The sequence below is a fragment of the Mustela nigripes genome, chromosome 13 (assembly GCF_022355385.1).
Source record: "Mustela nigripes isolate SB6536 chromosome 13, MUSNIG.SB6536, whole genome shotgun sequence".
Lineage (NCBI taxonomy): Eukaryota > Metazoa > Chordata > Mammalia > Carnivora > Mustelidae > Mustela > Mustela nigripes.
In genome coordinates, this window is record NC_081569.1 from 34,664,053 (window position 1) to 34,676,652 (window position 12,600).

At 38.1% G+C, this 12,600-nt stretch overlaps 1 protein-coding gene across 1 annotated transcript in view; it reads left to right on the forward strand.

The window, feature by feature from the left end:
* Positions 1 to 12,600, forward strand: part of UNC13C (unc-13 homolog C) — a 559,224-nt gene that overhangs the window by 261,120 nt on the left and 285,504 nt on the right. The window lies entirely within an intron of this gene.

Genomic DNA, 12,600 nt, shown 5'->3' on the forward strand with positions numbered 1-12,600 from the left:
TTTTTTTTTTTTTTTTTTTTTTTTTTTTTTTTTTTTTTTTTGCCTGGTTCCTTTTAAGCATACTCCCATTTCTTTGAAGATGGATTTGGAGCAGAAATAAAGGGGAAGTGTGTATTAAGCCAGAGAGTCTGGTTGTACATTATTACGTTTTCCTCTTGTGTATTTCTTCTCATAAGAAGGAGGCTGAATCTATTTTGCTGATAAATAATTTGAACATTAATACTGAACTTCCCAGTCCTCTAAGGTACCTCTTGCTTACTGTAAATCTCTCTCCTTTTACCACAAAACATTTTCGATAAGGGCACAATTTATTGGCCCAATTTGTTGCATAAAAATGACTCTTTGTTTTGGGACATTCATGAGGGAGGAGAAAAAGGATTACAATTTTCCTGTTTGGACAGCTGATTGATCAAGGACCAGGAGGATTTGTTCCCACATAGTAAATCCATCTTAAAAAAAAAAAAAAAAAGCAATCTTCCAATATATGATAGCAAGAATGAAAGTCTGTTTCCTTTCCAAAGAAGCACACCATTATACATATTTTGCACCATGATGCTGGGCATGGTTTTCTTCATGAGAATTTTGGGAGTCCTTCATGCTTTTCATCTATCAATGCAAACATAAATGCTCTTGCAAACATTCTGACAGACTTGCGATTCACCCCTGAATACATGCAGGGATTCCATGTCAGCATCAGAGATGAAATTGTCCTCTAGAGGTGATTTCTGTCTAACAAACACATTTTAACTGAGTATTTAATGAGTCTTAAATTTATTGTAAAATGAAGCCTCGGGCATCTCACAGAATCTGAGATTTCCTTAGACTATGGACATGCAACTCTACTACCAAGTGAGAAAGAAATTTTGTCAGTGTTTTTCACCTTGATGTCCTTAAAAAACAACCTTGACTTTGGTACTGGCCCTCTTAATTGAATTTACATTTGAACTGGAACTATTGGGATATAGTTTATTTTAAAGGCACTGGTCTATTTTAGCTGCTTGAGCCATCAGCCTGCTTTCTAAAAAAGTGCTGCTTCATTGATGAGTGAATCACTCATTCCTGTAAGAAATATTTATTGAGGGCATACCATGTGCCAAGAAGTTTTTTAGGCACTAAAAATACACCAGCAAACAAGAAGTCAAGATCCAGTCTCTGGTGGAGTCCCCATTCCAGAAAATACGATTCCTTTATTTGATAGACATTCTGAGCATTTAAGTATGAGGACTGACACAGGACATGGGGATACAGCAGTAAAAGATCTCTCTTGCTTCAGTGAGCGCCTAATCTAGAGCAAAGAGGAAGAAGAAATTTAATAGCAAGACCGTGTAATAGAGGTATACATGGGTCCTGTAAGAACCTAGGCATGAAGGGACCAAATCCAGGCACAGATGTGGAGAGGTGTCAGAGAAAGCTGATGGTAAACTGGGGGTCCTAGCCTTACTGACTCTTTAGCTACCACCACCCCGCCAAACCCTACGCATTTCATTGCCTTCCTGTCTCCCACCACTGCCCTCATACTCCCAACCTCTGTAGTTGAGTTCCAGCAATCCACAGGATCTGTGAAAAGTTATGATGCTTTTCGCCAGAAGAGAAGTGGATCCTGAAGTGTTTGACCCCCTCTTTAGTGACAAGTGTAAGGGCCTCTTTAGCCAGAGCAATTCCATTCGGTTAAACAATGACTTTGTTTATGCAGTAAAACTTAAACTGTCCCAGCACCCCCCCACACCCTCCCCCCACCCACCCAGGGGACTTACTTAAAAACAAGTCCCAGGTAAAGCCCAAATGCAAGGGCAGGTCAGATAATGGCCCGAATGCAGGGATGAGTCGGGTCAGGTGGAGACATCCAATCAGTAAAGCGCGCATACGGTCTCCCTAGTTACCAAGGAGTGTGGGCCCCACCTTTTGGGCGCCAGTTCTGACCAAGGTGATACGCTAGTTCGAATAGCTACTATAGGGTAAATTGTAATTCAATTGGCCACCCGTGTGTGGCATAGCATGACTGTGCAGCTTTCTCTGTGTGTTACAGTCTCATTGGCCACCTGTGTGTGGCCAGGCCCAACCACATGGCCTTTGCTCTATAAAAGTCTGTAAGGCAGAGAGAGGTCGCCTCTTTGCAAGAGGCGGCCTGGCCCATCAGTTTGATTCTCAATGCTTGGAGAGAAATAAAGCTTTGCTTGACTTTTGTTTTGTATCAGTCTTGCTCCTTTGATCACAGACCCATTATTGGAGGACCTTTCACAAGCATGTATGCAATCGCTGAAATGCATGCAAATTTGACTTTTAGGGAGCAAATGTGATAAATAATGTTTTAGTATATTTCTGACATTAGAATACAGATAGTCTTTCCCTTCACCTTATATTGTTTCTCTGAAATCCCCAAAGGATCTAAAATTACTGTTGTCTTTATAGTGCTCCCTTCCAATCATCCTGCTTATATTTTTATTTAAAAAAAAAAAAAAAAAGAACGAATGAAAGAAAGAAAAACAAAAAAGCAACAACTTTTCTTTAAATCTTTTGAATTAAAGGCATTTGGACCCCTTGAAAACCACAAAAGGATGTGACTAGGGACAATTGTCCCTGAAAAGGCACGAGTTAGATGATTATCCTTCCCTGTCCCCAGCCCCAGCCCCATGGTGATACCTACAAAACAATAACAAGTGACCTGAATCTGGATGTATAATTTGAAATACACGTGACTTCTCAACATTTTGCCAATAATAGTTGAGAATTAATGCTTGATTATGTTGTAGCAATTGCGTTAGCTAAAAACATGCCAGTAACTATCTTCCCACTGCCAGTTTAAGCATCATCATTTTGAATTTGTTACTCTAACTTTTGGCATGAAGCTGAAATTCTATTTGTTAAATTGGTTTGACACTAACGCCATTTTCTTCAAAAAGGCAAAGTCAGGGGATTTAAACATTATTGATCCATTGTTTTCAGTTGTACCCATGTTGGGAAATGTTAGCATTTTCCAAGATCACAATAGTACTTGAGGGCTTCTTTTGTTTGAAGGTGTTCTTTTGGAAGGGGTGATTTGCTGTAAGGTACTCTTTAGTCCTTTTAAATTGCTAATTGTACTTTAAATCCCGTTTTCCCTCTGGGTCCTACAACAATGTAAGTAGCAGTGAAACTATTGAAACTACAGCCTTTAAAAGGAATTGATTTGCAAGGAGATGCAAGAAACTTCACCTTGGCAATAACCACACATAAAGAAGAGACACACATAAAGTCAGAAGAATGTGCTTTGCAAATTGAAGACTATGTAGAAGTCTGTTAGCTGGTAGCTACCAAGGAGCGAAGGATGCCTGCCGATGGCTCCCTTGTCCCCTGCTTTCTGGCTATCCTTATTAACAAGGAGCTCCGATAGAATCAGATGTTGATGGTGGGAGGAAGTAATGTTTATGGCTGGACACAACCAATTATCTGTGTTCAGAGATGCATAGCATGCTAAAGCTTGGAAGGATTAGATCTTTTCACTTCAAAGATGGAGAAACTGAATCTAAGAGTGAAAGAGTTACTTTTCTAAGAGCTAGAATTAGAGCGAATCATGCCTATGCCATAGTACCTAGAGCTCTAAATTAGCCACCCAGAATCCCTCTTTCTGCCCCACACACCTAAAAAGCAATTTGCTGATGGTTTTTTCAAGGTTTTCAAGAAGTGTTGAGGCGCCTGGGTGGCTCAATGGGTTAAAGCCTCTGCCTTCAGCTCAGGTCATGATCCCAGGGGCCTGGGATCAAGCCCTGCATCGGGCTCTCAGCTCAGCAGGATGCCTGCTTCCTCCTTTCTCTCTGCCTGTCTCTCTGCCTGCTTGTGATCTCTTTCTGTCAAATAAATAAATAAAATCTTAAAAAAAAAAAAAAAAAGAAGTGTCTTCACTAACCCTGATTAATACTTAGCCTTCTTCAAAATTTAAGTCTCTTTTTCTCTTTTTTTTTCTTTCCATCATCTGAGAAATGTGTACTTTGATGCATACTATTTTCTTGATTATATTGACTGCCTCATCATTTACCATTTACGTTAAAAGGGAATGTGAAATGGCAAGTTCAATGTAGACTACTACTTGGTACCAAGATATACCAGCTGTGATTTACTATTATCCTCATCACAGTTTCTAGAAAAGGACAGGCTTGCCTAGATGGCTCAGTCGGTTAAGGGCCAGACTCTTGATTTCAGTTCAGGTCATGATCTCAGGGTTGTGAGATTGAGCCCCTCATCTGGCTCTGTGCCAGGTGTGGAGCTTGCTTAAGATTCTCTCTCTCCCTGTCTCTCCCCACTCTCAAAAAAAAAAAAAAAAAAGAGAGAGAGAGAAATAAAAAAAGACAGGTATTTTTTACTAGCCAGGGAAAAGGTTATATTCATAAGAGTGACTTGGAAATTCTGAATTTTAATGTTTTATTTGAAAAGTTACTATCAAATGCTTAAACTTTTTTTTTTTCAAATGCTTTAACTTTTAATATTAGTATTTCAACTCCCAGTTAACTCTGGAGTCACTAGTTTTAGGAAGAACATTTTAATGTAAGTGCTAAAGAGTGACAACTTTATCTTTAATTTTTAGATATATTGAGACATGTTCAATTTAATTCCAACCAAATTAAGGAGGACCATATTTATGACTTTAATCTATTTACCTTCTTCCTTTTACCAAACAATGAAAATTTTATTGCTTATAATTTTAATTAGCTCACAAGAAAAACACCATTGTGAGGCTAATTTGATGTTTACACCGATGTAAAGTTCTAATGGAATGAAAAGTAGCATTAAATGAAATAGCGAGTTTTTCTCATTGTTCTCCTTTGACTTTCATATTGCTATTCTCGTTCCTGTATTTTGCTTTAGGAAGTTATGAGTGAAAAATAATTCCATTAATATCTTCAAGATTAAGTCTCAATATATTTTACTTAGTGAAATCAGAGTGGTATCTATTTTATAGTAATTTTATAGTAATTTTTTTGCATCTACACAATAACCAGAAACTGGTAAGGTCTATGATAAACTTTGAAAGAAAAAACATTTTACGTGTGCTGTGTTATTGACTTCTTCTGTAAAAATCTTGTTTAATAGTATTTTAGAGAATAATATGGGTTATATACTTTTATTTACACTTTTATATGTTAAAATAATATGTAAAGATGTTTATCTTTCTTATATGGCAACTTACAGGTTCCTTTGAATCCGTATTTTTTTGACCACCTAGGTATGGTCAGCATTCACCTAAAGACCTTAAACTGGAAGCCAAGTCTCTAAAAATATTCCACCATTACCTATGACTTTATTTAAATGCAGCTCTCATTTAGACTGGGAAAAGATACTTACCTGTTCTTTTTGGTGGATTCTCCATCTGTAAAAACTGGATTTTCTCCCCACCCCCGGATAAATCTAAACAAGCTGTGAACTCTTTCTTACTGGAAGTAAAACATTAAAGATTATGTATAATCCCCAGGATATACCGTTCCCAGTGTTCTTCTGGGCCTTTTTTCTAACCTTCAAATCCTATTGCCTAGCTCCTATTACACAAGCTGTACTGCAATCTTGGGATTTGTATATTCTTTAACGGATATAGAGTGAGTAGGTGTGAGAAACAAGAGATAGTTCTTTACAGCCTTGAGAAGCCATTAGCATGGAATAGGGAGTGATTGCCAGGCTGCTGGCCAGCAGTCTCAGCCCCAGTCTTAGATACGGGGTTGACAGTGTATGATTGCTAGAAATATCCTCCCATTTCCTCTCTAGTCAGGTTAATATTTTAGGAGTTTAGACATACCAGTCAGCCACTGAACATCTCTCAACCTAGCCAGCTGCCGTAAACTTAGGCAAAGTCTACTTAGGAAAGGTATCTTTTCCTAATCTAAAGATACCAGGCAATCTTTGATTGGTACCCTAATGTCTAGTGCTTTTATGACTTGGCATTCTTTTTTTGTTTTCCTTTGTTTTTCATGGGAAGTTTCAAGGGGTGAATCACATATAGCTAGCTACTTCCAATCATACCCCAGAAATTATCTCAGTTAAATTAAAATCAGAAAGCAAAGTATTTCTATCTATCCTCTAAGATGAATATATGCCTAATGCTCTGGAAAATTTAAAATATATAGCAGTTATAAGCAGAATGCTATTAACCTTCAAAGTTATTGTCATCATTACTATTAACTGTTATGTACTTCAACAAATATTTATAAAGCAATTATCTGTTTTGATAAACTGTTGTACTCAAGGTAACAAACCACATGTCCTCTACACTCTAATTCTACATAAATACATTTGGCTCACATTGTTTTTGTTTTCATTAATAAACATCGGTCATCTCCCTTGTACAAGAAAACACTATGCTAGAGGCAGGCTGAATAAGATGAGATAACAAAGCATGTACTAGACACATACTGAAAGGACCAGCTACATGTGCAAGTAATATACAACATTGAAGAGATGAGGAGGAGGATAAATTAAGAGAAAGATACCTAGTGGCTAAGAGAGATGGTTTTAAACTTATATTGCCTGAGCTCCAATCCTGAATCACGTTACTTGTTCTGTGACCTTAGGAAGGAAAAAAAAAAAAAAATTAGAGGGGCGCCTGGGCGGACAAGTTGGTTAAACATCTGACACTTGGTTTCAACTCATGCCGTGATCTTAGGCTCATGAGACTGAGCCCCACATCGGGCTCTGCACTCAAAGGGGAGCCTGCTTGGGATTCTCCCTCTCTTTCTGCCACTGTCCCTGTCCCCCATGCACACTCTCTCTCTCAATCAAAGAAATAAATCTTCAAAAAAGAAGAAAATTAGAAAAGGAAAATAAATATTTAATTACCCCAAAGACAGGGAGAGAGTCAGACTTCAAAAACACTGGCAAAACAAAGCAAAAACATAGCCTACCCAAAGTTATGTATTTTACATGGAATTCCTGTGCTATTCTTGGTGGGGCACCAAGCTAGGGTCCATATTTTCAGAGGTCATTATAAATTTTCACTTATAACGAGTAAAAGCAAGTTCAAATTGTTTTGTTAGAAACTTTAGGTTTCAGAGAAATATTCAAGGTGTTATATCTTGGAGGTCAGAAACCATGTGATTCTGTGAGTTTTAGATTACCTCAAGATTATTTTGTTCCAGAATGATGAAGTACTTCATCATTTTGGAAGCAGGACAGAAGTATCATTTTTACTTCTATATCTTCCTAAATTCTTCTTATTCTGCTTCCAGTACCTTCTCATTTCAATCTATCTTTACAACACTCTGGAGTCATCTTTCCAAATTTGTCTGATAATGTCAGTTGCCTCTGCAAAAATCTCCACCAACTCCAAATAATCCACATGAGATGTGAAAAACCCTTAGCAGGAAACCAGCAGAATGTGGCCTTGACCTTGGTCACCCCCAGCACTTACCCACTTTTCATCCTATTTACTCTTACTGCAAACTCCTGTCATTCCACTAGCATTGCTCTTGTTAAGTCACAATAAAGTATATTTGTCAAGTCCAATAGTCTACTTTCTGTCCTTAAAAGACTTTCTCACTGTACCTAACAGCATCATTTATTCTTTACCTGAAAATCTCCCATTATCATGGTTTCCCTGGTCCCATCTGTTCCCCCCGCCCCCTGGCTTTGGCCCCAATCATAGAATCCTCCCCCCCTTTTATTTCCTTTCAATAGTCTCTTATATATTGGTGTTTTCCAGGCTCTAAATCCTGGTATTTCTCTCATCATGCTACATAATCTTCCAGGATGATCTTATTGTTTCTCATGGTTTTGACTGATGCTGACATGCTGGTGACCCCCTCCACCCCGATCCAAGTGTCCAGTTCAGGTGTCCAGTAACCTGGTAGACATTCCTATGTGAAAGCCCTTTAAGTTCCTTAAGCTTAAACTCAACTGAACATCTAATCCCCACCTTACAATTTATTTCTCCTTTTTAATTCCTAGTTCACTTGGCAGAGGTACCAGTAACCCAAACTGAAACCTTGGAACCAAACCATCTCTCTCTCTCTCTCTCTCTCTTTTTTTAAAAGATTTTATTTATTCACTTGAGAGAGAGAGAGAGAGAGAGAGAGAGAACACATAAGCAGGGGAAGAGAGAGAAGCAGACTCTCTGCTGAGCAGGGAGTCCAGCATGGGGGTTGATCTCAGGACCTGGAAATCATGACCTGAGCCAAAAGCAGATGATTAACTATCTGAGCTACCCAGAAGCCCCAAGCAGCTTAACCATTTCTCTTCCCTACTTCTCTACTTCTCAGTCCCCATCAGTCACCAAGTCCTGACAGTTTTTCTTCCCTCAGTGTTTTCACATTCATTCCTCCTTCATATTTCATATAGCTATTACCAGAGTTCAGATACCCTCCGTCTCTTTCCTGTATATCCTCTTGACTGGACTCTTCAGTCTCACCTTCTTTATTTTTTATTTTTTTTAAATACTTTATTTGTTAAGAGAGAGAGTAGGAGAGAGAGAGCATGAGCAAGGGGGAGGGTCCTAGGGAGAGGGAGAAACAGACTCCCCACTGAGCAAGGAACTCGATGTAGGACTCCATCCCAGGACCTTGGGATCATGACCTGAGCCGAAGGCAGTTGCCTAACTGACTGAGCCACCCAGGTGCCCCTGTCTCACCTTCTTTAAACCCATTCTCCTAAAGTCTCCTTCCTACCATTACTCTATTTAAATTCAACTCTCATGATGGTACTTTCTATCCATGTAAAAAGCTAGAGTTCCTTGGAGATACTGTTTTTACTTAAACTCACTCTAAGACTCTGAATTTTGTGTGAAAAAGTCCTTTGGTCTAGAAAATAGGTCCAACTTCCCTAACTTATTTCACGAGACTCTCCTACATACCCCCAACATTATCTCTGGTAAGACCAAGGGTAGGGTATTCTCTGGGAAATTGGGGCTCTACCAACCTAAAATTGCTAGGGTTCATTGCACACAATATCTTTTCTCCATTGTGCCTTGGTTTTTACTCCTGTATTCCTCTGAAATACATCTTTTACGTACCAGTGACAGCAAGCACTATGCTGGGTTTGGCTGTCTCTGAGTCATGCATTAACTCTTAGCCCAGTCTCAGTTTGAGACCCACCAGGGCACAATATGCACACTCCAACTTACTCTTCTAGCACTCTGTTTGGCTTTTCTTTTTCATAACATTTGCATAATTGTTTTACATTTCTTGTGTGACTGATTCTCCCATTTGTCTGTAAGTGGATTCCTTAATATATATCCAATGTCTAACACAGTATCTCACACTTAGAATAAATATTTATTAGACCAAAGTGGCTGCATCAGCTTGCATTCCCACCAACAGTATAAGGGGGATCCCCTTTCTCCACATTCTCTATAACACTTGTTTACTGTCTTGTTGATTTTGGCCATTCTCACTGGTCTAAGGTGGTATCTCAATGTGGTTTGGATTTGAATCTCCATGATGGCTAATGATGATGAACATTTTTTCATGTGTCTGTTAGCCATTTGTATGCCTTCTTTGGAGAAGTGTCTGTTCATGTCTTCTCCCCATTTTTTGACGTAATTTTCTGTTTTTTGAGTGTTGAGATTGAGGAGTTCTTTATAGATCTTGGATATCAGCCCTTTGTCTGTAGTGTCATTTGAGAATATCTTCTCCCATTCCGTAGGTTGCCTCTTTGTTTTCTTGACTATTTCCTCTGCTGTTCAGAAGCTTATGATCTTGATGAACTCCCAAAAGTTCATTTTTGCTTTTGTTTCCTTTGCCTTTGGAGACATGTCTTGAAAGAAGTTGCTGTGGCTGATGTCGAAGAGATTACTGCCTATGTTCTCATCTAGGATTTTGATAGCTTCCTGCCTTGCATTGAGGTCTTTCATCCATTTGAGTTTATTTTTGTGTATGGTGTGAGAGAATGGTCTAGTTTCATTCTTCTATACATAGCTATCCAATTTTCGCAGATGCAGCCATCAGAAAGGATGAATACCCAACTTTTGTATCAACGTGGAAGGGACTGGAAGAGATTATGCTGAGTGAAATAAATCAAGCAGAGAAAGTCGATTATCATATGGTTTCATTTATTTGTGGAGCATAAGGAATAGCATGGAGGGCATTGGGAAAAGGAAAGAAAAAGTGAATTTGGGGAAATGGGAGGGGGAGATGAACCATGAGAGACTGTGGACTCTGAGAAACAATCTGAGGGTTTTGGCAGGGAGGGAGATGGGAGGATGGGTGAGCCTGGTGGTGGGTATTAAGGAGGGCACGTATTGCATGGAGCACTGGGTGTGGTGCATAAGCAATTAATCTTGGAACACTGAAAAAAATAAAATTAAATTAAAATATTAAAAATATATATTTATTAGACCAAATTCTAGGGACACTAAACTCTTTACTCTTCTGTAAAGCCATTACATGAATTTTAATCCTCAAGACCTTGACTCAGACATTTCCCTCTGATGTATCCACTGCTTACCACCAGTGGGCTCCAATCAGCCGTTGAACCTGCGTCATCCATCTCTGGGCCTCCGGACTTCCTCTATCCAATGGATACTTCTGTAATAGCATGAAAACTTTTACATAATTCTGTAATAGCACTTTCTCTTGCATGGGAAAACTAGTCTTTCATGTGTGTCCTCTTGATTAGGGTATACATATTTTACTCCAGGAGCATGTTTTAAACAACTTTAGATTCCTGTCATGAAAAATAGTTCCAGAAAGATAGTAAATGTGTAGCTATTGAAGGGAGAGGACTCTGGCCAGATGCCTTTGATTAAAAAAATGAACAAACAAAAAAAATGAAAAGTTAAAGAATAGAAAAATACTAAGGTCAATTCTAATTCTATTTCTAATCAGTTCTAATAGGAGAAAGTATTATAATCCTACCATTTAGCTATAAATTGAATTATTTTTTGAAGAAAACCTTAAAGTATGAAAACCAGTGTATTTTTTACTGCTTTTCTGATTTTATATGTATTAACATAATGATAAGTACATAGCAAAGATTGTGTTACACTAGGTAAGTCAAAATTACATCTCTCAAAGCCCCCACAACCACAATTTTGTAGGGCATTTTCATCATTTAAACGTTAAAACATTCATCATTAAAACACTAAGTTTACCAACTCAAAGTATAAAAGAGACAAAGCTTGCTTGTTTATATCCCTGGTCTCCCCATATTATGCTCATTTTCCCTCTCAGATGCCTTATAAGCAATGAACATTGTTCAATAATTGTGTCATCTTCCTTATAAGATTTTCAATTTCACCTATAGAATTCAGGCTAGAAGCGCCTTCAGAATATTTATTATGTTTGTCCATTATTTCTGCTTAAAGTCCCTGCTACACTGTTATTGATCGCATGGGCACCAAAAATCAGAAGGTGGCAGCTACCAGATTTAAATACTTTGTAACACTTGGCTGCATCAAGGAGACATGGATACCTTTTTTTATAAACCAAAAGCAAGATTGTTCATCCTGGTGACCTCCAGTATCCCTTTAAATATATCAAGGATGTTCAAGATAATAAACTTCCTGTGTTTGAGTTTCTTACCAATTTATTTTGACAACCGATGTTTCTATAACTCTTGTTCCCCCTAGGGATGTTTATTTTTCTTGTGCCATCCCCCATACCATTACATTTAGATCTTGCATATTCCATGACTCTTAACCTCTAACTTGGGTTTAACAAATTTTATTACTGTGAATTGCTCAAAAAAAAAGATACATAGTGTTAAGAGATTTTGCTTTCTATTTTTAATATCTTTATATTATTTGTGATATTCTTAACAGATATAGTTAATTTAGTATATAATAAAGTCAAAGTAGGTATCATTTACCTAAAGGAAGCAATCAGTGATAATGTATTTCTAGGGTTAAATAGCAAAACATCATGCAACTCCCACGTCAGGCTTTGTTATTCATAATCCTCAAAGATCCATGTTTAAACTTTAACCTATTTTTATCAGCTAGTATTGCAACAAGCTGTATGAGTGACATAGCTAAAATCTAAGAGAAGCCACCATTTCCAGGACCGTCATCCATTTCTTCTGAGGTGTTATTCAGGACATTTACTTATGTTTGTTCATTCTGTGATTGAGTTCAGTAATACGGAATTCAGAGATGCCTAAGTGAAGGAAAAATTACTGACATAGGAGAACAAAATAGCATCAGATTGCATAGTGAAAATTTCTTTCCTCCGTATTTTATCTTCTCACTTTTATCATAAGCTGTGCTTTCAATTTTCAACTCTTTTGTTATAGTTCAAATGAAACAGGTTTTCTTGAGAGAAGTAACAGAACTGAGCACTGGATGCTTCTGATGTCTGTGAATGATACTATTATTCAGGGTTTAAAAGAAATGGTCTTTAAGCATTGAGCTGGCATAATTCAATCTGTCCTCACTATTCATCCGTTTGCCTTATTAAATCCTGGTTGCAGCAAAATGCCAGGAAAGCTGAACTGCTTCTGGAAGGTATTCTGATGACAAAATTCCAGAAACTGTACTCAAGTCAGATTTTAAGTTCACTTGTTCAGTAGACTTGCAAAGAAAGGAGAGCCTTGGGGTGCCTGGGTGGCTCAGTGGGTTAAAGCCTCTGCTTTCAGCTCAGGTCATGATCCCAAGGTCCTGAGATCGAGCCCCACATCAGGTTCTCTGTTCAACGGGGAGACTGCTTCCCC